The sequence below is a fragment of the Triturus cristatus genome, chromosome 11 (assembly GCF_964204655.1).
Source record: "Triturus cristatus chromosome 11, aTriCri1.1, whole genome shotgun sequence".
Classification (NCBI taxonomy): Eukaryota; Metazoa; Chordata; class Amphibia; order Caudata; family Salamandridae; genus Triturus; species Triturus cristatus.
In genome coordinates this window covers 393,245,283-393,266,394 of record NC_140594.1, presented here as the reverse complement: position 1 = coordinate 393,266,394, position 21,112 = coordinate 393,245,283, and the positions used below count along the sequence as shown (strand labels likewise).

Sequence of the window (21,112 nt, the reverse complement as noted above, 5' to 3'; positions counted from 1 at the left end):
TAAGTCAGTCAGTCAAAGAGAAATTTTCTGCAAAGTTTAGGCCGCAATTCAGTCTCTCATAGATTCAGGATAACAGCTGTCCAGCAGTGTCACCGTCCTCTCCATCAGCATAACGTCAGGAAATCGAGTTCGTCAAAGAAGAGCAAGCCGATAGCGTAGCGTCTAGATAGAGCGAGCGATCCTACCCTAATTCCCTACCTACTTTCATAATGAAAATACTAACAAAATTGTATCAAGATTGGGTTTAGAGAGTTCTTATTGGTCAATTTCAACTGGCAATGATCAGTTCTCAGGGTGTTGAAAGATGAAGTCATCAAACTTGCTTGTTTTGGCTTTTAAATTGAGCATTGTCTCTTAGTCTTGAACGGGTTCCCGGAATGACCTTGGAGGGTACATGTTCTCCCGGGGTCAGGTCCAGGCCACTGTTGCTAGCGGTGACACATGCGCACTTCACCCAGAACCTTGTGTTGTCAAGGCAGTCACGTTTAACGTCTCGTTCAGCCATCTTGTCTAGGCCGAAATGGTCAATTTAAGCAAAAGAAACACAAAAATGTAATTAAAAGATGGAAATGACTAATAAAATGTTATCCCCTTACTAATACCCATATGTGTGTGTATTTATCTAGCAGAAGCAACACTCAGAGCGGTTTATACTTACTAAATAAAGCACAAATCACAAATACATCACTTAAAGCAACATATAACATATAATATTCTAATTTTCTACTATTAATATGCGTACACTAGTTAATTCACAATTAATATAGCCATGCAAAGTGCAATTTCCCATGTGTATTTCTCTTGTTAATATAGTTGGTGAGTTATCACTTCAAACAGATTAATAATATTACAGTTAATTGATTATTTGGATTAATATAAACATGCAGAATGGGGGGGTATACAAAATTTTGTACTACCTGCTCCAGCAAAGGTATAACCTACCATCACCTTTCACTAACATATGGTGTGTCATGTATTGTCCTTACCAGCCCATTTTACATGACAGATAAACTAGAATATCAATATACTGATATGGATTTAGTATTTTCAGAAGTGCCAATTGTGAATTAAATAAAGTAATTAGTGGTAAAAATGCACGCTATATGGGAGAATTCTTCCATATTACTAAACCATTAGATGTAGACCATGCCTATAAGAACAATTTAACGTGTAGCTTGCATATTGAAGAAAAGCTATTTCTAGACATGGTAGAAAATAGAAATGTATGTTTCTAGAAGAAGGCTGATGAACATAAATCACAGGCACCACCTTGGGCATTTAGAGAGGGGAATTATGAGAAGGGTGAGACATATACTGCGATGTCCCTGGACTGGTCACAGAAAGGGGAACTATGTTTATTTGGATCAAAGACTAAATAACAATTATTTCATTGGCACTAGTGAATCTGAGCATACTTTTAAAAATACTGGAGGATGGGGATTAAAGGATGGAATGGATCCTGTATTCCCTGGGATATATAATGTGTGTGGCAAGAAAGCCTATTAAAGGTTACCTGCACATTGGGAGCTGGTATTTTGGGATTGTTTTTCCCAAATATTTACCAAGTAGACCTTGAGGACAATAGTGTCAATGAAATAAAACAAGGACTAATACGTAGTAAGAGAGCAAGTTTTTCAGAAATAGTTGGTGATATTTTTGGTGCACTGATACCCTCAGTTGGTGTTGTTTTGAATTCGCACAAAATTCAAAAATTGTCCACAGAGGTTGATCGTTTATCAGCAGATACTGCTGGTGGTTTCTTGATGATTGATACCGAAATGGTGGCAATCAGATCAATGGTTTTGCAAAATCGACTTGCTCTTGACATTCTTTTGGCAAAAGAGGGTGGAGTCTGTGGCATGTTGAAAGCTGTACTTATATCCCGGATAAAAGTGAAGGGATAGAAGGATATATTAGAAATATTACACAATTACATAAAGATTTAACCCAACTGGAGGTTGACGGTGTTTGGGAGAAACTTGGTAAGTGTTTCTATGCGGTAAGTATGTGGTTTTCAAACTTGGGAAGTAGTTTATTAGCAAAATAATAATCCCAATACTTTCTGTAGCAGTAGTAGCTCTAGTGATCTTAACAGCATATAAGTGTTGTAAATGCATAAAAGAAAGAAAAGATTTAACAGACAAAAATAATAAAACAAAGGGAATAAAAAGAAAGAGAGAAGAGATAGAATTAGAGGAGCTAAATGAAGAATATATTGAGAGGCTGAAAAAGCTAGATGAGCGTGCCATAAAAGAAGAGAAAAAAAGTAAGATCTAGATAAATTAAAAAGGTGGCACTCGGTATGGTGAGTATTTATGATGGCTCATAAAAGCCATCAGAGGGGGGATTGATGGAGCAGGATTTCATGAAGGAAACCTGCTCAATGAAATACCCCTATAACATGTACTAACAGTCAGTAGTGGTAGAATGATTTATGCGCACAAATACACTACACGTGGGAAGCTTGCTTTGCAAAATGCATGAACTAACCAAAATGTAATGAGTAAATAACCAGAAATGTAATAATCTTGTGTGTAGAATGAATTAAGAAGGTTTGCATGGCAAGGGCGCATCTGTAAGTAGTAAAAGGCATGATGTGTGTTGCTTCTTCCTAATAAAATAATGCTGCTTTTCTGCTTATGCTATGCTAGGAAAACCAATAACATAAAGTAGAGTTAAGGAGGGCGGTAAACACTGAAAATACATTATCACGTAATTAATAAATGTTTGTTTTCCATTCTTTCAGTAAAGGACGAATCCTCCATTTTATTAAATTGACCACAGAATGGGAGGGTGAAATTGTGAGCGCAAGGAAACCATGTGACCACATGACTGAACTGCTGACCAGGTTGAGAAAGCGTAACCTGGTGAAGGACAGAACATTTGTCAAGCGGCCAACGCCAGTGTCTTCATGAGAAAGGGACTCAAGTTGTTGAGAATATTAAATGTACAATAAAATGTTGCATATGTACTCGTGAGAGAGAAGCTGAATTGATGACAGTATAAATTTTTTTTTAGAACAATAGTGTAGTCAAGAGTAGAATGATTTCACCATGGGATGACATCCCACCCCCAGAACTCAACCAATCCCTTCGCTACAAAGTATGGACTTAGCAACTACTGTGGAACAGGCATGTAATTTTAGGGTATAAGAATAGGTGCTTTGGGGCTGTGGTTAGAGCTGCTGCAGGTCGCATAGGCTGAAGGTGTCCGAGTGAGGGCTGCGCCGCTGATCGTCGGGTTGCAGAGAGGATTAGCTGTTCCTGTTCTGTCACTGTCCTGATTCCTGAGTCTTTGATCCCTGACTCTTGGTCCAGGGGTCCCCACTGCTACCTAGGCCTGGGTGTTGGTTTCCCCTTACAGATCCCTTGGGTTTGTATTTTATCTAATCTAGTATTGCAGAATAATTTTGCAGTCATATTTCTTGTTTCTGTATCTTCTGTCTCTTCATCTATCCCTCTGTTATGACAGCTTAAATGATATATTTTACCTGTATCTAATGTGTCACCATCTGTCCGCTCTTTTGCAACGTATATTTGAAATAATAGTTCCGTTATTGTGATGTTTAAGTTTTGCTCTCTCTCATGATGTTTCCAGCATTTGAATTTATGTAATAATCGATATGAGCATTTAATTACTAGATAAAATTATTAAATCCCACCAAGAGTCTGTGATTATTTAGTCAGTTTCATTTATTAAATGTTTTTATTAGAATTTCCATTGCCATAAACTCTTCAACTAGTTGGTCCATCGACCGTAAGCGGCTCCCTTAGTTTGAAGTATTCTAGCGCCTCACTGACAGCAGGCTCTGGCAGAGTCAGAGCCGGGCAGCAGGCGGGTTACCTCAGAGGTACCGAAGTCACCTGCCTCCGTGGGAGTGCCCGCAGATGCTGGCAGCAGAAGCCGCAGTGCCCCAAGGAGTGCCTATCGCGTCCCCGCCTTCCTACAGCACCTTCTCAGTGCAGAGCCGGTCACGGAGTGAGTCCACTGTCTCCCGGTTCCAGGCCTCAAACATGCCAGAAAACTATGCATCTTTCCCAGAGCCCAAGACTGCCAGCGCCTCCGAGATGGAGCTGGACCAGGTGGAGTACACTCTGCGCAAGCATCTGCCCCACAAGCTCCCACGCCACAAGAATGACGTCTATGTCAGCATGAAGACTGACCTCAAAGCCCAGCTCAGGCGCTGCCAGAAGCTTCTGAACTGTGGAAACTTCAATGACATCTGCATCCACGGCTTGGGACTTGCCATAAATCGTGCCATAAACATAGCCCTGCAGCTAGAGGCTAACAGTTTTGGTGCTCTCCAGGTAGCTGTCAGTACCTCTACTGTGGAGCTTGTGGACGATCCATAACCTGAGGTGGATCAGGGCAAGCCCATGGCCAGAACACGGAACAACTCTGCTATCCATATTAAAGTATTTCGGGAGCTTCCCAATACCAGAGGTGTGCAGGAAAGACTGTGATTGTTTTGCTTTTGATGTCAACCTGTCCATGTCAGAAAAGATTCATGTAAAATGTATTGGGGAGAGGAGTTGGCCTAACGGCTAGGGCGGTCGACCTCGAATCTGGGGAACTGGGTTCGAGTCTCGGCAATGATGCTGATTCTGGGCAAATCACTTAATCTCTTCGTGCCTAACAAAAATGAATGTGTGTCCTCATGGAACGTAACTGGTGCTATTTAAAGCATTCTGATACCCGATTCGGGTCAAGTTTGCGCTATATAAAACTCTGAAAAACAATAAAGTTGATCAGGATTATTTCAGATTACGCAAATATATAAATGTTTAAGGTTTTAACCTGAATAGCGAGAGTAAAACTGAGGCAAAGTTAACAAACTTGACCCTAGTGCATCAAGGATTTTGGGTGAATGAGTATGGGCCAAAGTATGTGCTTTATTCAATATTCATCCCTGATCAATATATTGGGTTCGCGCTGGATCAATGTCATTCTGGCTCGCTGTTTTCTGACATACGTGATCCCCTTGTTTTCTTTGTGCAAGGAGTCCTTTTTTTCTTTTGATATTTTTCCATCTGGAAGTAAGTCCCCCGGAGTCTCCAACTTCCTGTTCCTGTCCAGCAGGCTTCTCCCTGTGCTTTATCCATCTCGTGGTCACTTTTCATTTGGATTTGGAGCTGGAAGGATCACTCTTTGTATCTGCTGCATATTCCATTGGAATTAAGGAATTTGTATTTATGATTTCACAAGTAAGTTAAAAAACTGGTGTTTGTTTGATTGGGGCCATGCCCTGGGATTTATTTGTACTTTTAATCGATTTTTAAAATGTATTGTGGTGGGTGGCCTGTTGTGTCAGTAGGGGTCTAGTTATTTCTTTGCAAGTCATTTTTCTTCTTTTCTAACGGAAAAATGTTCCACAGTTCACTACATTTTCTCCATGTTTTTAAAAAACTTGTATTATTGATTTAATTCACTATGTGGCCCAGTCTGCCAATGGGCCTTCCAGCCAGTAGGCCCAGTGCTATTCATGGGTACATGAGGCTACTGTTTCTATGGTGCCTGTTGAATTGAACCATCATTTAGCCCATGGATGGATTTGGATTAAAATACAAAAAGTTATTTTTTTGTGATATTGCATTTTGTTTACCCCTACAAACAGTGTATATGGGGTTGTAATATCTTTGGAGGATGTGTGTTGTTGTAACTTGTAAACATGTTTTGCCCTGTTAATTTTTGTTTTTGGCATTGCTGAATTAATACTGTGTAGCCTTTACCATGCCTCCTTTGTTTGGCCAGTGAGTGAGTGTGTTTGCCATAGGTCAACCATTTGTCCTTGTTCCCCTTGTGGACAGGGGCAATTTTGCATAGTCAGTGTCCATAGGCCTGCATGTGTTCTTTGTTTTCCAGGCCTCCTGCTTGTTGTTGTGATCATGTGGCTGGTGGCCATTTTGTGTAGCCAACCAGTGTGCTTTAGCCACAGGCCTGAATGTCTTCTCTTTGTTCCCAATGCCTCCCTGCTTGCTGTTTGATCATGTGGCTGGCAGCCATTTTGCGTAGGCATCCAGTGTGCTTTTGCCATATGCCTACATGTGTTGTCCTTCTATCATTCTGTTGTGGCCATGCCTCCTTGCTTGCTGGTTCACCATGTGATCAGTCGTGGCCATTTTGTGTAGGCAGCCAGTGTGCTTTTGCCATAGGCCTGCATGTCTTCTCTTTGTTCCCAATGTCTTCTTGCTCAGTGTTGTTGTTGATGACCATGTGGCAACGGCAGATAGCCAGTTTGTGCGTCCAGCCAGTGTGGACCTTTGCCATATGCTTACATGGATGGTTGTGCAATGAGATAGCAGTTTAATGAATTAAAATTCATTAAACTGCTATTATTTATAAAAAACTAATTTTAATTCTTTTCCATTTTAGTTTTTTAATTTAATGTATTTATTTTCTACATTTTAAAATATATATTATTTATTTATTAATTGTTTATTTTTTAAATTTCATTTTCGCTATTTTTAGATTTTTTTAACCCATTTTTATAACATCTGGCACCAATGAATCAACACCATGTCTGTTATAAGTGCATAACAGCATTTATTGTCTAAGGATCATTCCATTGCCATTTGTCAGCTGCACCTCCCTGAGTGCAACATCCCACATGATGCACTTAAAGCAAACAGTTACATTTGTATGTTGTTGAGGATCTTTCTTACCCTTCCTGAGTGTACACCATGAAAGGTGTGGTTTTACGAATGGATACACTGCATTGTTAATTATTTATAATAACCTAAGCAATCAGTGACCACACTAAATGATATTGTTTGTTTGTATTACTAATTGAACTGCACCAATGCAGCATTTCACTGATGTTCTTCTTGCTTCTTTGCTTTTAGGTGCATGACACAGTATGCCATACAGAAGGCCTGTGCACGACGTGACGGGTGACCACACATCACAGACATCTCTTCAACTTGTGACGCTAAGTGCCACTGCTGACTAACAGCTTCAAGATAACCACAACGAAAGGTGCTACCAAGAAAGTGACTAGTGAGAAGAAGAAGAAGCTTACCACCACTGGCATGTCGACACAGACCTTTTTGGGGGCAAAAAACCTGTGTCTGCCTATAGGGAGCAAGCTGGGAGCAGCACCCTTGCATCAGCTGGCCCACCCCAACCTAGTCCCAAGCCCATGTTTGTCACAGAGGCAGCCAGTCTAATCACGGCAACACTGATGAGAAGTAACATTGAAATTGACTTATCTCTATCGCAAAGTAGTACCCAATTGTTGCAGGAAACTCAGAGAAGTGAACAAACAACAATAGCCGCAACTACCAATAGTAGTTCCTCCCGTAAGAAGGAAGCTGTTCAGGAGCGTGAACTTCATGCTGATGAAGTAGAGGAAGCCACTATTTCGGAAGATCCATTGTCTTTCAGATCTCTAGCAAGAAAAAGGAGGGTTAGTGCACCATCTTCTTTTCCAAACCCCCTTCTGATGATCTAGACAACACTTGTATCCTGCCTCACTCTGAGAGTGAGACAAGCCATGAGAGGCTATGGAAAAGGAAGGTTCCTGAAAGCCTTAGAGATATGGATGCAGATGTAGAAGAGGAGAATTACAAAGAGCCAGTCATCATGGATGTTAGCCCAGTCCCAGTGGAACTGACGTTACCCCATCCCAACTTGCTGTGAGAGATGTGGCACCACAGATACCACCACCACCAGCTGCCATATTTAAAATCAGCGACCTACATCCACAACCACCTTTGTAGAAGTAGGTACTGCAGAGAGTCAAACGTCAAAACGCCCCCCTACCTCAAGTTTATCTGCCATTGGCAGCGGCACCAGTGTCAGAAAGTTGACCTCCTAGTTTGGGACTTCTTTACGGGTAGCAAGAAGGAGTTGAATCTTGCCATATGCTCCATTTGTGGAGCAAGTGTTAGTCGGGGTAAGCTTGGTACAAACTATGGTACCGAAGGCCAAACAATCCATTTGAGAAAACACCACACAAGCCAGTAGGAGGTGTACCTCAGTGGCCAAAAAACTGCAAATGATGTTGGTGAAGGGCGCGAAAGGCTGAGCAGGGAATCCGATACGATCACAGTGGAAAGTGAGGAAGAGGAAGACATTTTAGTTATACAAAGCAGCCCTGTCCCCAGCAGTGCAGTGGTATCCCCTACATCAGCAACATTGCAATGGCACAAGACTCAGATCGAGACGCCAAGGCAAGAGAGTAAAGCAACTACCCTGCTAAAATGCACATTAAGCTAACCAACATCTGCTCTCAAGAAGTCAACTGCATCAGTGGCACCAGAAAAGAAAAAAATTCAGGCTTCTAATCCTGGCATGTTTAGGTAGGAGGAGCACTATGGGTGCAACCACCCGAAAGGCACGTTTGTACAATGCAAAGCTGGCTAAAATGTTAGCACTGGACCTCCTCCCTTTTTCTTATGTGGAAAGGGTGGGCTTTCTTGAATTTGTGGCAGCTATCTGCCCGAAATAGAAGTTTACAAGCCGGTCCTATTTCCCAGTGTTGCTGTTCCAGCGCTACATCACGATGTGCTGGAAATGCTTGGACAAGCTTTGCCCCAGAGTGCTGATCACACTATTCACCTGACGACAGACATGTGGACCATTAGCCAAACCACTGATTACATGTGCATCACTGCGCACTGGATCTCTTTTGTGGGGGTTAGAGAAAAGATATCTGCAGGTGCTGACACTGTTGAGATTTGTAGTGGCGCTCAGAAGCATGCAACAGTAGCCATGTTTGCCATGGAGAAACCCGATACTGCTGCAAATATTTTGGAAGGCTTTAACAACAAGGTCTTTTGAATGGCTGTGACTAAGAGGACGTAACATTGGATTTGTTGCCATGGACAATGGCAGTAATAGAGTTAAGGCCATGGCCAATGGTGGCTGTTACATGGTCCTGTGTTTGGTGCACTGCAGCAACATCATTGTACAGGACTTTCTGAAAAAAGAAGACCAAGCAAGCAACTTATTGTCCAACTGCTGGAGAATCTGCCATTCATTTGAAGCCTGGAAACAGCTGAGGGTCAATCAGCATGATAATAGAATGCTAGTTAAAGCACTCATACAGGAGGTGCCAACACGTTGGAACCCGACGTATTACATGCTTGACTGTCTGTTTGAGCAGTATAGACAGATCAATGGATACGTCATGCAAAGAGGGGATGCAACTGTGAAAGGTATGATTATTTAGATGGACCAATGGGGCCTAGTCAAATGCCTGATAGAGATGCTGCTTCCTTTTGAGATGTTCACATGGGAAGTCAGCAAGGAGGACAGTACCATGGGGCTAGCTATCCCATTGTTGCACATGCTACAAGAACAGCTAAAGGAGGTGTCTGCAAAGTATGCAGGTGTGGAGGAAAATAAGATGTGTATGAGTTGGTGGAGAGCTTAGTCCTTCACATATCTGTTAATGCAAGGGTAGAAAGAGACATTGCATCATCCAAACATTACATCTGTGCCACAATTCTTGATCCACTGTACAAACCATTACTGTCCACTTGAATTCCTTTTTCAGACTGGTATGTTGCAGAATACAAAACAGGGATTGCTGAGCATGCCAGTGAGCTAGAAAAAAACAGCCAGGAATTATATGCCCACTTCTCCAGGGCACAAGCTCTGCAGGGCAGTCTTCAAGTTCAAAGCCTGAGGGGAGTGCTGGTGGCGCACAGCAGCCAAAATGAACAACAAGAACGCCATCAACAACAAGAACAGGAGCATCAGCCCCAAATTCTGCAAATGTATCGTTTCTACTGGCAGAGCTTAGGTCCAGTGCAGAGGCGAAGGCAATAGAGGTCGAGCAAAGTGGAGCACCAATGACCATTGAGTGGATGGTTCCGGCCTATCTGGATGACCCAACAGAGGTCTACCTTGATCAAAACCCATTGTTGTATTGGTATGGGAAGAGGTGCCAATGGCGAGTGCTTAGTAGGCTGGCAATAAACTATTGGGCTTGCCCAGTAGCCAATATCTCTGCTGAGCATTTTTTCAGTGCTGCTGTTGCTGTTGTCACAGTAAGAAGGACCAGTCTCACACCCGAAAGCTGGGAGAGATTAACCATGAATAAAATGAATCAGCACTTTATACCACCGGATTACTCCATACCTGAAGAACGACGGGAGGAAGATGAGGGAGACCCAGGTCATGGAAGTAGTGTATTAACTGACCTACTTCTGGTCGAACCACTTGAGTTCGAGGACGAGCTCTACTTTCCTGACTACTATACCTGGGCCAACATCCATAGAACGTTCTATCTCTATCGCTGTTCTACTTTGACCGCAAAAAAAAAGATGTTGCTAAGGGAACATTATTTAATTTTATTTGTTTGTGTCTGATTGACTAATTCAGCCCCAGTGTCTTACTCTTAGACACGTGTTATTGCCGGATTGGAGTTGCAAGTGTGCTGTGATGAAGCCACCCTCACCCATTACCTTTAAGGGCATTGGAGATACGAATACATTTGTGGCTGGCTCCAACTCTGGGCCAAGACTAGCTATCCTTTCCCAGTTTATTATTCTCCGAGTCAGACTACCCCACATTATTTAGACTGTCCAATGTCTGTTTCGTGAACAATGGACCTGCCATGTACCATGGTGACCACACCTGAATTAGAAGAACAGGTAAATGGCATGCATTACATGCTAAGTGATTGTTGTTTGGAAGTGTGTTGAGATGATTTATGTGGTGACAGGCAGTGACACTGGGTGGTTGTTTATCTGTAACTATTCAACTTAAATATGTTTGTGATAATTTATGATATTGATGGCCTACTGACGGCTGATCATTTTTTTCCCAGAAGGTGATTTTTTTCCTTCCCCTTTGAGAGTTAGCAAGATTTATTCACCAGGTCCACTCCACACTATTTTGTTTTCTGCTTTATACTCCTCAAAGAGTCAGACGCGGCCAGTCCCTTTAGAATAGATAACGCAAACACATATCATATCAATGAACCAATGTTTCTCTTATTGTGCATCAACAGCATTGTACTACAGCTCGATCAATTCCATTTAGGTCAGGACACAGTCGGTACGGAGTTGGACACCTTACTCAGAGTCAGGATGATTAGAGAAGAGGGAAGGACCAAGGGCATGACCGTGACTACTTCGAGACCTGCCACCAGAAGAAGAAAGTTTTTAACTTCACTGAAGCCAACAAATTTGGTGATGACTTTAAAGTGGCCTTCCCAAATCTGTGGAGTGGTGGTGAGTGGTGACAGCAGTGTGTTGATTTTACTTGATTTGGAAACTGCAATATTGCTGGGTGTGTGTGCTCAGTGCTGTTTTGCTAAAATTTGAAGCTAAGTAGTGGTTAGGTGGGGGCCTGGTTTGTAGCTAACTGGAGACAAACATTTAGTCTTGAATGGTCATCATATTATGCACATGCTGTTAGACTACATATTATTGGTATGATTCATGATGATGAATTGATGATTATGACAGTTGCGAGTTTGATATGCCCTATACAGATAGTTACATGTGGCCACTTTTGTTGGATTTTTGATTGTTGTAAAATTGCCCTCACCTAATTGTTTACATACCAGTCACAAAATGAATGAGTGCAAAAAGGACTATTCTTCTCTTCTGTTTTGGGATGTCTCTGAGTCTTCTCGGAGCACTCCTTCTGAAGTTTAGTTTCGTTCTTTCTCCTTGATTCTACACAATCATTTTTGTTTTTCAATCCACAAGCCCACTTACCCTGCTCCAAACTGGAAAAGCAACATAACACTTGTGCTTATCTTACTGGACCGCATCTGCCAGGCACCCAAGATTGATAGACAGTGCAAGAGGAATGCAGATGCAACTCCCAATTTGGCAATACAGTATAATTTTCTCTTTTAATAATCATTAGAACGGTGTTTGTTGTTCGCTTGACTCCTACCAAATTTGTAAGATATTTGCTATCTTTCAAATCTAGGTAACACAGAACATTTAGATATATAATGTAACTTGGATCTCTCAAGGGGCAGATGGACAATTTTATTTGTTTTGCAATTAAGTTACCTGTACTCATTCCTTCATTTCCTTTTCCTTCCATAACAGATTTTTGATGGCTGGCTGCTCATTGCCCAGATGAATGTTGTCCTTGTGTAGTGTTTGTGTTAGTCAAACCTGTTCCAAAATCCCCCTTCCCATCCACTCATCACAATCCCCTAACCGTCTTCCCCTGGGCTGTGTAATCTATTGAGGTGTGGCTTAATTTACACCATCAATGGATCACACAATTGATGGGGCGAATGTGGTGAAAGCAACACCAACTCAGTGCAGGAATTCAGTTTTACTCCTGTTGCTGAAACAATAGCCCACATTGGCCCCCTTTACCCACCCACACATAAAAGTGATTGATATTTTAGTTATAGAAGAACATCATTTGTCAGTATCATTATTCACCATGTCCTCCAGACTTTAAGTCTTCCTCGTAACAACTCACAATGCGAGACTGAGTCACTTTTGTTTCCTCAAAATGTTAGCTCACCGACCATTGCCCTGACTAATTTAGTATTGTTACTTGTTTGGTATTCTGCATGAGGTATTCTTTGTAGTGTGCTAATCTGATCTCAAGTGTTTGTAAAGCTTATAATATTTAACATGCTTACTCAGTTTTTTTAATTTCCATTTAGTTGCCTGCAATGAATAATCCTTCTTATTACAATCCTACAGTTGGAGTTCACCTAGGTGGGAGTGAAGTCTGACTTCTGATGCCTGCACTGTTGCTAGTACACTAGCCTGCTACTACTACTGCCACAGCACAATTGGGAAACTCTGCAGCCCTTGCTTCTTTTATTCAGAACGACAACTGTAGTTTGTTTTTTCTACTAAGTTGTTGTAGGAAAGACAATGGCAAACCCCCACACCTCCTTTAGTGGTCAATATAGTTGCAGATTGCAGAGACTATGAGAGTAGTAGGCCAAAAGTACCACATTGGCATAGAATATATCTACACACTATCAGCAAATTTAAAAAGTACGTTGCGCTAAAAGGCAGCTTTGAAAAGTAAAACACCCCCAAAACCTTGATTAGACATTAGAGGTATAAATAAAGAAACTTAAATATTTATTTTTCTAGTCAAACAAAAAACCCACCCCTTTCACCCACCTCCAAAAACAACTGTCTCCCCCCCTTTCCCCAAACAAATAAATAAACCTTGACCTCAACCATTGTCCATGAAAAAGTAGGTCCAAAAACCCTGATCCCAAAACCACAACCACTCTCTCCCCACCCACAACAACAAAGAAGTCCCACCCACCAAAATAGAATTTAATAAAGGGGCAGAGGGAACTAGACACAGAGCAGGATCTCCTTGAAGTGCCGGAACATTCTTCTCTGCCGGAACTGCGTGCACGCCAGCCTTGAAAGGACGCAGCACAGTAGGGTGCAGTCTGAGACTGTGAGGGGGGCAGCAGTGAGTGGTCTTGGCGGGCGGCTGCCTGCAAATTGTGGCGCAGATATCATGGTTGGGATGCTGGAGCCTGGCTAGAGCCCTTGGCTGCTGCCTCCTCCTTCTCCACTTCTTTTGCCACTAGCCGCTGGTATTCGGCCCGTATTGCCTCCAGCTTCTGCTGCCACATTCGGGCTGCCACATCCTGTCACCCTGGTCCCTGATGACTAGAAGCAGCTAGAAAGAAAAAAAAGACAGATTGTAAACAATGCTCTGTCACTCTGTGCCAAAAACTTGTTTAAAATTATGTAGTGGGTGGCACAGTGGCAGTATTTTGATAGTCCCCTACGGGCATTAGTTTAGATGTGGTTATAGTCACATTCACCATTACAAGGGCTGAGCAGAACTCGCAGAGTTCCAAGCCATGGAATTCCATGGAGTTATCAAGAAACTCCATCAAATTCCGCGGAGTTTTGCAAGCAGGCGGAGTATTGCTCAGCCCATCCGTAGATGCATCAGGCTGCATGTAGGACACTGTGCACGATGAGAAAACAGAACTTAAAGTACTGGGCAATGGTTGAAATGGCTGCTCCACCCCGCTTTATGTACAGAGAGGGAGAGTGAGGGCATCCACATTAGGTGCGGGCACATGTAGAGTGCACACAATGCGGGGTAGGTACACCCAGTGCAACAGTCTACCTCAGTAGTCATGCAGGGGCACCATCTAGGCACTAAGTGTGGTGGGGTGCACTGCTCACCCACATCCCGGTCCATTGTTCCCTCACCCACAGCCAGGATGGTGGTGGTGATCCCACCCGCTCCTCAGTGGCCAACTTCTGTATCAAGAACTCTGCGTCGGTGCTCCCATACTGCAGCAGCAGTACAACAATACCCCACGCAGGCAGAGCAGCAGAGGGAATGACCACGGCTCCAGGGCCATCATGGCTCCAATTGCTCCAAACTTTACTGACACGTAGCAGCTCAAAGTTCCAGGTAGTGCCTGCGGCCCTAGAATCCAGCCAGGCCCGTCCCAGCACAAGCTCTTCCCAGAAGGAGTCATTGGCACCTGGAGGAGCATTGTCAAGCATGTCCAGGAAATTCCAGCTATGGAGGAATGGGGGAAGGGCCTGGGTCTTAACTGCAGCCCGGACTCTACATCTCTCTTCGCTGGACTGGAGCCTGCCTCTGCAGCGCTGTTACCAGCACAACAACCCAGCCTGGCCTGGCGGCTGGATAGCTGTGCGTCGTGGAATCGAAAACCAGTGGTGAAGCAAACAAAGGCTGGAGGAGGAGCTTGGTGTGGGACAGCCCACCTAGAACTCAGGACTGCCCTCCCAGCCAGGCACCCACATCCATGTGCTTGCTAGCACTAGCAGCACTGCTTAGGTGCCGCGCTCCACACAGTGGAGTTTGCTGCCCCCAGCTAAGCATTACCCGCTCTAATAAATGTAAAGGCAAATGTAAAAAGCTCTAACTGAGAGGAATTAAGGCAGAATAAACACAGCAGTACACCAGTTTGAACTCAATCCCATCCACAGAAGTTAATAAAATTACATTATCCATTCAGCATTGCATTGTTCTTCTAGTAATCCTAAACTTCACTGCACAATATGTTCCATTTAAGCTTTACATTGTCTCATCAACTCTTTCACCATAGACAACTAGTCATCATTATACAATCAATCCATCCATCCAAACATAGCTCAGAACTAACCTTTTACAAACATCCATTTACCCAGCCATGCATCATTGCTTTGACCCATTCCATTCATCCATCCTGCTTTTCCTTAACCCACCGAGGCATTTCTTAGTTCCAACCATTCTTCACTGAGCCATGCAGGTTGATTCCTATCACCATCACCCACCTAGCATCATTCCTTTCAAACACAAATCCTTTCACTCATATAATATTAGATATACGTCACCCATCCTTTCTCCTTCCATCCTGTTTTGTCTTTCCCATCAACCCGTCATGCTAGGACTACCACCCCACCCCTCGTGCTAAGCCTTTTTTGGCAATTAGGGTTAGTTTGCGCTTAGGCCCCTGTAACTATTTGACCACATAAGGTATCCACGCCAAATTTGCGTCCTTTTCTTCCAACATCATGGGGATTTTAAGGGTACCCAGGGTTTTTGGATTCCCTTTCATGAGACCCAGAAATTAGCCAAAATACAGCAAAATTTTGTTTTGGGAGAAAAAATGGGGGAAAAGTGCTGCAGAAGAAAGTGTCAGTTTTTTCCCTGCAAATGGTATCAACAAAGAGTTTGTAGTGCTGAAATCACCACATTGCCAGCTTTCAGAGACTGACAGACTTTTGTCTGAAAACTAAATTCTTTTTCACAGTTTTGGCATTTTATTGGGACTTAGCCTATATTTGCTATTTTTTGCGCTTTCAACCTCCTTCCATTTAATGGTATAAATGGGTATGAAAGCAATAATGGATCCCGGAAAGTTATACATTTCAGAATAGTAGACATAATTCTGAATTCAGCAAGGGGTCATTTGCGTATATACTTCAAGGTTTTTTTTATAGAAACTAACAGCTGAAAATAGCAAAAAATTGAAAATGAGTTGAAAAAAGAGCCATTTGTGCCAATGTTTTCACCTGTAATTTCTTCTAAGTATGACAAAGTTTTGAAAGCAATATACACCGTTACATCTGCTGGACCCTTCTGATTGTGGAGATATATAGGACTTGTAGGTTCACTAAGAACCCGAGGAACCCAGAGCCAATAATTGAGCAGCGTCTTGCACTGTTTTTTTTATTGTGTACGGGGTATATAGCAATTCATTTGGGAAAATAAAAACAGTGAAAATTGGTATTAAAGACACCTATGTATTTCTGAAATGGGAACAAAATATAGAGTTTAGAAATAGTAGCTATTGGCACATCTCCGAAATTGTGGGTACCCATTCTAGCATGTAAATTAAAGGACATTTTTCAAAGTGACTTCTTTTTTACACATTGTAATACATTTGGAAGGCAAAAATGCATCAAAAGTGAATAGGTAATAACGGTTGCTCTACAATTCTGTGTCCCCCTAAGTCTCCCGCTACAAATAGTACCTCACGTGTGGGCGTAGACCTAGTGACCGTGACAGGAAACGGCCCGAAACACAACGTGGACACTCCACATTTTTACAGTGAAAACAGACCTTTTTTTGCAAAGTGCCTAACTGTGGATTTTGAACCCTAGCTCAGCCGGCACCTAGGAAAACTAGCAAACCTATACATTTTTTAAAACTAGACACCCAAGGGAATCAAGGATGGGTGACTTTTGTGGCTCTCACTAGGTTCTGTTATCCAGAATCCTTTGTAAGCCTCAAACTTTGTAAAAGAAAACACAATTTCCTCACATTTCTGTGAAAAAAAGTTCTGGAATCTGCAAGGGTCCATAAAATTCCACCCCCAACGCATTCCTCAACATCTTCCGATAACAATGGTACCTCACTTGTGTGGGCAGGGCTAGTGCTCGTGACAGGAAATGGACCAAAAAGGAACATAGACACACCACAATTTATGGTAAAAACTGACCCTTTTTTTGCAAAGTGCCTAGCTGTATGTTTTGAACCCTAGCTCTGCCGGCACCTGGGGAAACCTAGCAAACCTATAAAAGTTTGAAAACTAGATACCCAGGGGAATTCAGGATGGGGTGAAATGTGTGGCCCTCACCAGGTTCTGTTACTCAGAATCCCTTGTAAACCTCAAACTTTGTCCAAAGAAAACACATTTTCCCCACATTTCTGTGATGGAAAGTGCTGGAATCTGCGTTGGTCCGCAAACTTCCACCCACCCCGCATTCCCCAAAGTCTTCCGATAAAAGTGGTACCTCACTTGTGTGGTTAGGCCTAGTGCCCGCAACAGGAAATGGCTCAAAATGCAACATGGTCACACCACATTTTTACATTGAAAACTGTTCCCTTTTTTGCAAAGGACCTAGCTGTAGATTTTGAACCCTAGCTCTGCCGGCACCCAGGGAAACCTAGCAACCCTATACATTTTTTTAAACTAGACACCCAGGGTAACCCAGGATGGGGTGACTTGTGTGGCTGTCACCAGGTTCTGTTATCCAGAATCCCTTGTAAACCTCAAACTTTGTAAAAAAAAACACACATTTTCCTCACATTTCTGTGATGGAGAGTTCTGGAATCTGCATGGATCCACAAAATTCCACCCACCCCGCATTCCCCAAAGTCTTCTAATAAAACTGGTACCTCACTTGTGTGGGTAGGCCTAGTGCCAGCGACAGGAAATGGCCCAAAACGCAACGTGGACACACTACATTTTTACAGTGAAAACTGACCCCTTTTTTGCAGAGTTCCTAGCTGTAGATTTCGAACACTAGCTCTGCCGGTACCCAGGGAAACCTATCAAATCTGTACATTTTTTAAAACTATACGGCCAGGGGAATCCAGGATGGGGTGACTTGTGTGGCTAACACCAGGTTCTGTCAACAAGAATGCATTGCAAACCTCAAACTTTGTAAAAACAAAACACATTTTCCTCATATTTCTGTGATGGAAAGCTCTGGAATCTGCGCGGATCAACAAAATTCTACCCACCCCATATTCTCCAAAGTATTTTGATAAAAATGATACCTCACTTATGTGGGTAGGCCTAGCGCTCATTTTTACATTGAAAACGGGTCCCCTTTTTTGCAAAGTGCCTAGCTGCAGACTTTGAACCCTAGCTCTGCTGGCACCTAGGAAAACCTAGCAACCCTATATATTTTTAAAACTAGACACCCAGGGGAATCCAGGATGAGGTGACTTGTGTGGCTCTCACCAGGTTCTGTTACCCAGAATCCCTTGCAAACCTCAAACTTCGTAAAGAAAAAAGAGAAAAAATAAAATGTCCCCACATTTCTGTGATGCAAAGTTCTGGAATCTGCGTTGGTCCACAAATTTCCACCCACCCCACATTCCCCAAAGGCTTCCTATAAAAATGGTACCTCACTTGTGTGGGTAGGCCTAGTGCCCGCAACAGAAAATGGCCCAAAATGCAACGTGGACACACCACATTTTTACATTTAAAACTGACCCCTTTTATACAAAGTGCCTAGCTGTAGATTTTGAACCCTAGCTCTGCCAGCACCTAGGGAAACCTAGCAAACCTATCCATTTATGAAAACTAGACACCGAGGGATATCCAGGATGGGGTGACTTGTGTGGCTCTCACTAGGTTCTGTAACCCAGAATCACTTGCAAACCTCAAACTTTGTAAAATCAAATGACAGATTTTCCCACATTTCTGTGATGGAAAGTTCAGGAATCTGTGTTGGTCCACAAACTTCCTAACACCCAACATTCCCCCAGGTCTCCCGATAAAAATTGTACCTCTCTCGTGTGGGTGGGTCAAGTACCCGCAAAAGGCAATGGCCAAAAACATATTGTGGAGGCATCAAAATTAACTATCACAAAACAACCTGGTTTTGCAAGGGGAGGGGCACCTCGGTTTTTGGCCCTGGGCTCAGAGGCCATCTAGAGAAACCCACCAAACCCAAACATTACTGAAAGCTGGACACCCTGGGGAGGGAGGTATGGCTTGCGTGTATCTCCCAGCGTTTCCCTACCCAGAATCCCCTGCAAACCTCAAATTTAGCTAAAAGAATCACATTTCCTCACTTTTCTGTGAGATTACCTAAAAAATCCCTTTGCTGTTTGCAGCAGAGGGATTTAGTGCACCTGTGCACAGGACGGAATGGTTCCGTCATGAGCACAGGAGCACTGGTGCTCATGACGAACCATTCCGTCATGAGCACCGAAAGGCTTAAAGTTCATTTATGAGCCTTTATCTGCTGACTTGCAGATAGAAGAGAACATAACAACTACTCAATTCCCACTGTCTCTGATAAAGCGAGGTGTTGTTCACGAGTCAGTCAATGCCCTCACAATAAGTGTATTACTATTTGTCAATAAGTTAGCAATGTGACTTATCACTGCCCACCCCTGCTGCCGCGTGTTCACCCCACTCACTTGTGACTGCTGCAGCCGCATCCCTTCCACTGGAGCTGCCCTCCCAGGCACTGGTGTTATGTTCCACTAGAAAAAGCATTACCCGTTTATAATTTGAGATGCGAGACATGCCTCCTCTGTGTGTTTTTTTAAAGCAACTTGTAACCGCAAAACAAACTTCACTACAGTTCGGTTACAGTATCTTAATTTTGTATCAAAATGCACAACATGACTTTGGGCATTTTCTTGGTTGGCAATCATTGAAAAGCCAGGTAGTCAAGCCAAGCAAAACCTTTTTGCAATTATGGAGGGGCAGAGCTATAATGAATCTGAGTTATTGAAGTGCACTGAATTGGTTCAATAATTGGTCAATGAAGGACTTATGGTCTTAGCGGGCAAATGCAATGGGGCGTCCTTCTCCTTATACTTCCAAGTTCCAGCCATGCTGCATGGTAATTAACTTCTGGTATACCAATAATACATGCACAACACTGGGGGGTCCACCATGACCATGGCTACTCTTTCACTTTACAGTACTGTTCGAACATGAGCAAAAAAACAGAAAGCCTTATCAACAAGCGTGTACAATACCATAACTACATCTACTTCAAAGTACAGTACCTGACCTAAAATGAGTTCTGTGAGTCTTACTGTACCACCAATCTATAAGGTGAAAGGGAAAGCTACTGACAAAGCAGAAGAAAAAGGAATTTACAAACTAGTACAGATAGTTTTGAAGTCAAGTACAGAAACTTGAAATATAGCGAATGTAAGTAATAAATAGGATAAGATAGGGATAAGGATATAGGAAATAGATCAAAGTTGAGTTGGAAAAAATCAGAAGACAGGCACAGTAAAAAGAAAAAAAAGTAATTCTAAATGTGAAGCAATAAAAGAAGAATCAAGATAGGGAAATAAATAATATTAACAGGAGGACTTACGGGGCCCAGCAGTGCTATCTGTACTCATGGAGGTACCTCCAGTCCCCTCACCCGCCTGTCCAGCGGTGGTGGTACTTGCTGCAGTATCACTCCTGCCCCTAAATGCTGATGTAAGAAATAAACATAATTAAATCAAAAAAAATATTAGTGGTACAGTTAATCTCCCGAGAACAAAACCAGGAGTGCAGTTCCTCTGGGAGAGGGGAGGGTAAGAGAGGGGGGAGAGCGATTAGTCTCTATAGAATGCCATCACACACCTAGCAAGGTGTCATGCTTCATCATAGGGCTGTGCTCCTCGTCGGGCCGGCGCTGCAATGCCCGACGGGCTCCCGCGAAGGGGCTCTTTATCGGAGATCTTTTTAGAGACAGCCGTATAGGTGCGTGGGGGTAGGTGCAACAAGTGTAGTGAGTGATAGTGAGGTGGGTTAAAATAGGTATGGTATTGCCAATCGATGAATCATTTTATTCTGGTGGTATACCAGCCTAAGTAAAATCGGTGACCCCCGAGGGATTATAATGCTCCCTAGGGAAGTAGAAAGGTCGACATGTTTCTTGCTCTATGCCCATACCGGTCGGTGGCAATTCATCAGGACCAGGTGAGAATGTGCTCCAAAATATAAACTCTACTACATAATAGGTGATTGAAAAATTATAAGATCTCGGTTGTGCGCTCGCCCCAACTCTGGCGAGCCCTCTACGGCCTCCAGGCGAACCCGTACAGCATTTTCTGTTCCCCAGGGGGTACCGCAACAGCGGGTCCACTCCTCTTAGGGACCCAATGGATTTGCTTGGTGATGTACTTATAATTTTTCAATCACCTATTATGTAGTAGAGTTTATATTTTGGAGCACATTCTCACC

At 42.9% G+C, this 21,112-nt stretch overlaps 1 pseudogene; it reads left to right on the top strand.

Annotated features, from left to right (window-relative positions):
- The first annotated feature begins 4,013 nt into the window (after positions 1-4,013).
- On the top strand, positions 4,014-4,463 carry LOC146784260 (ribonuclease P protein subunit p20-like; annotated as a pseudogene).
- The last annotated feature ends 16,649 nt before the right edge of the window (positions 4,464-21,112 follow it).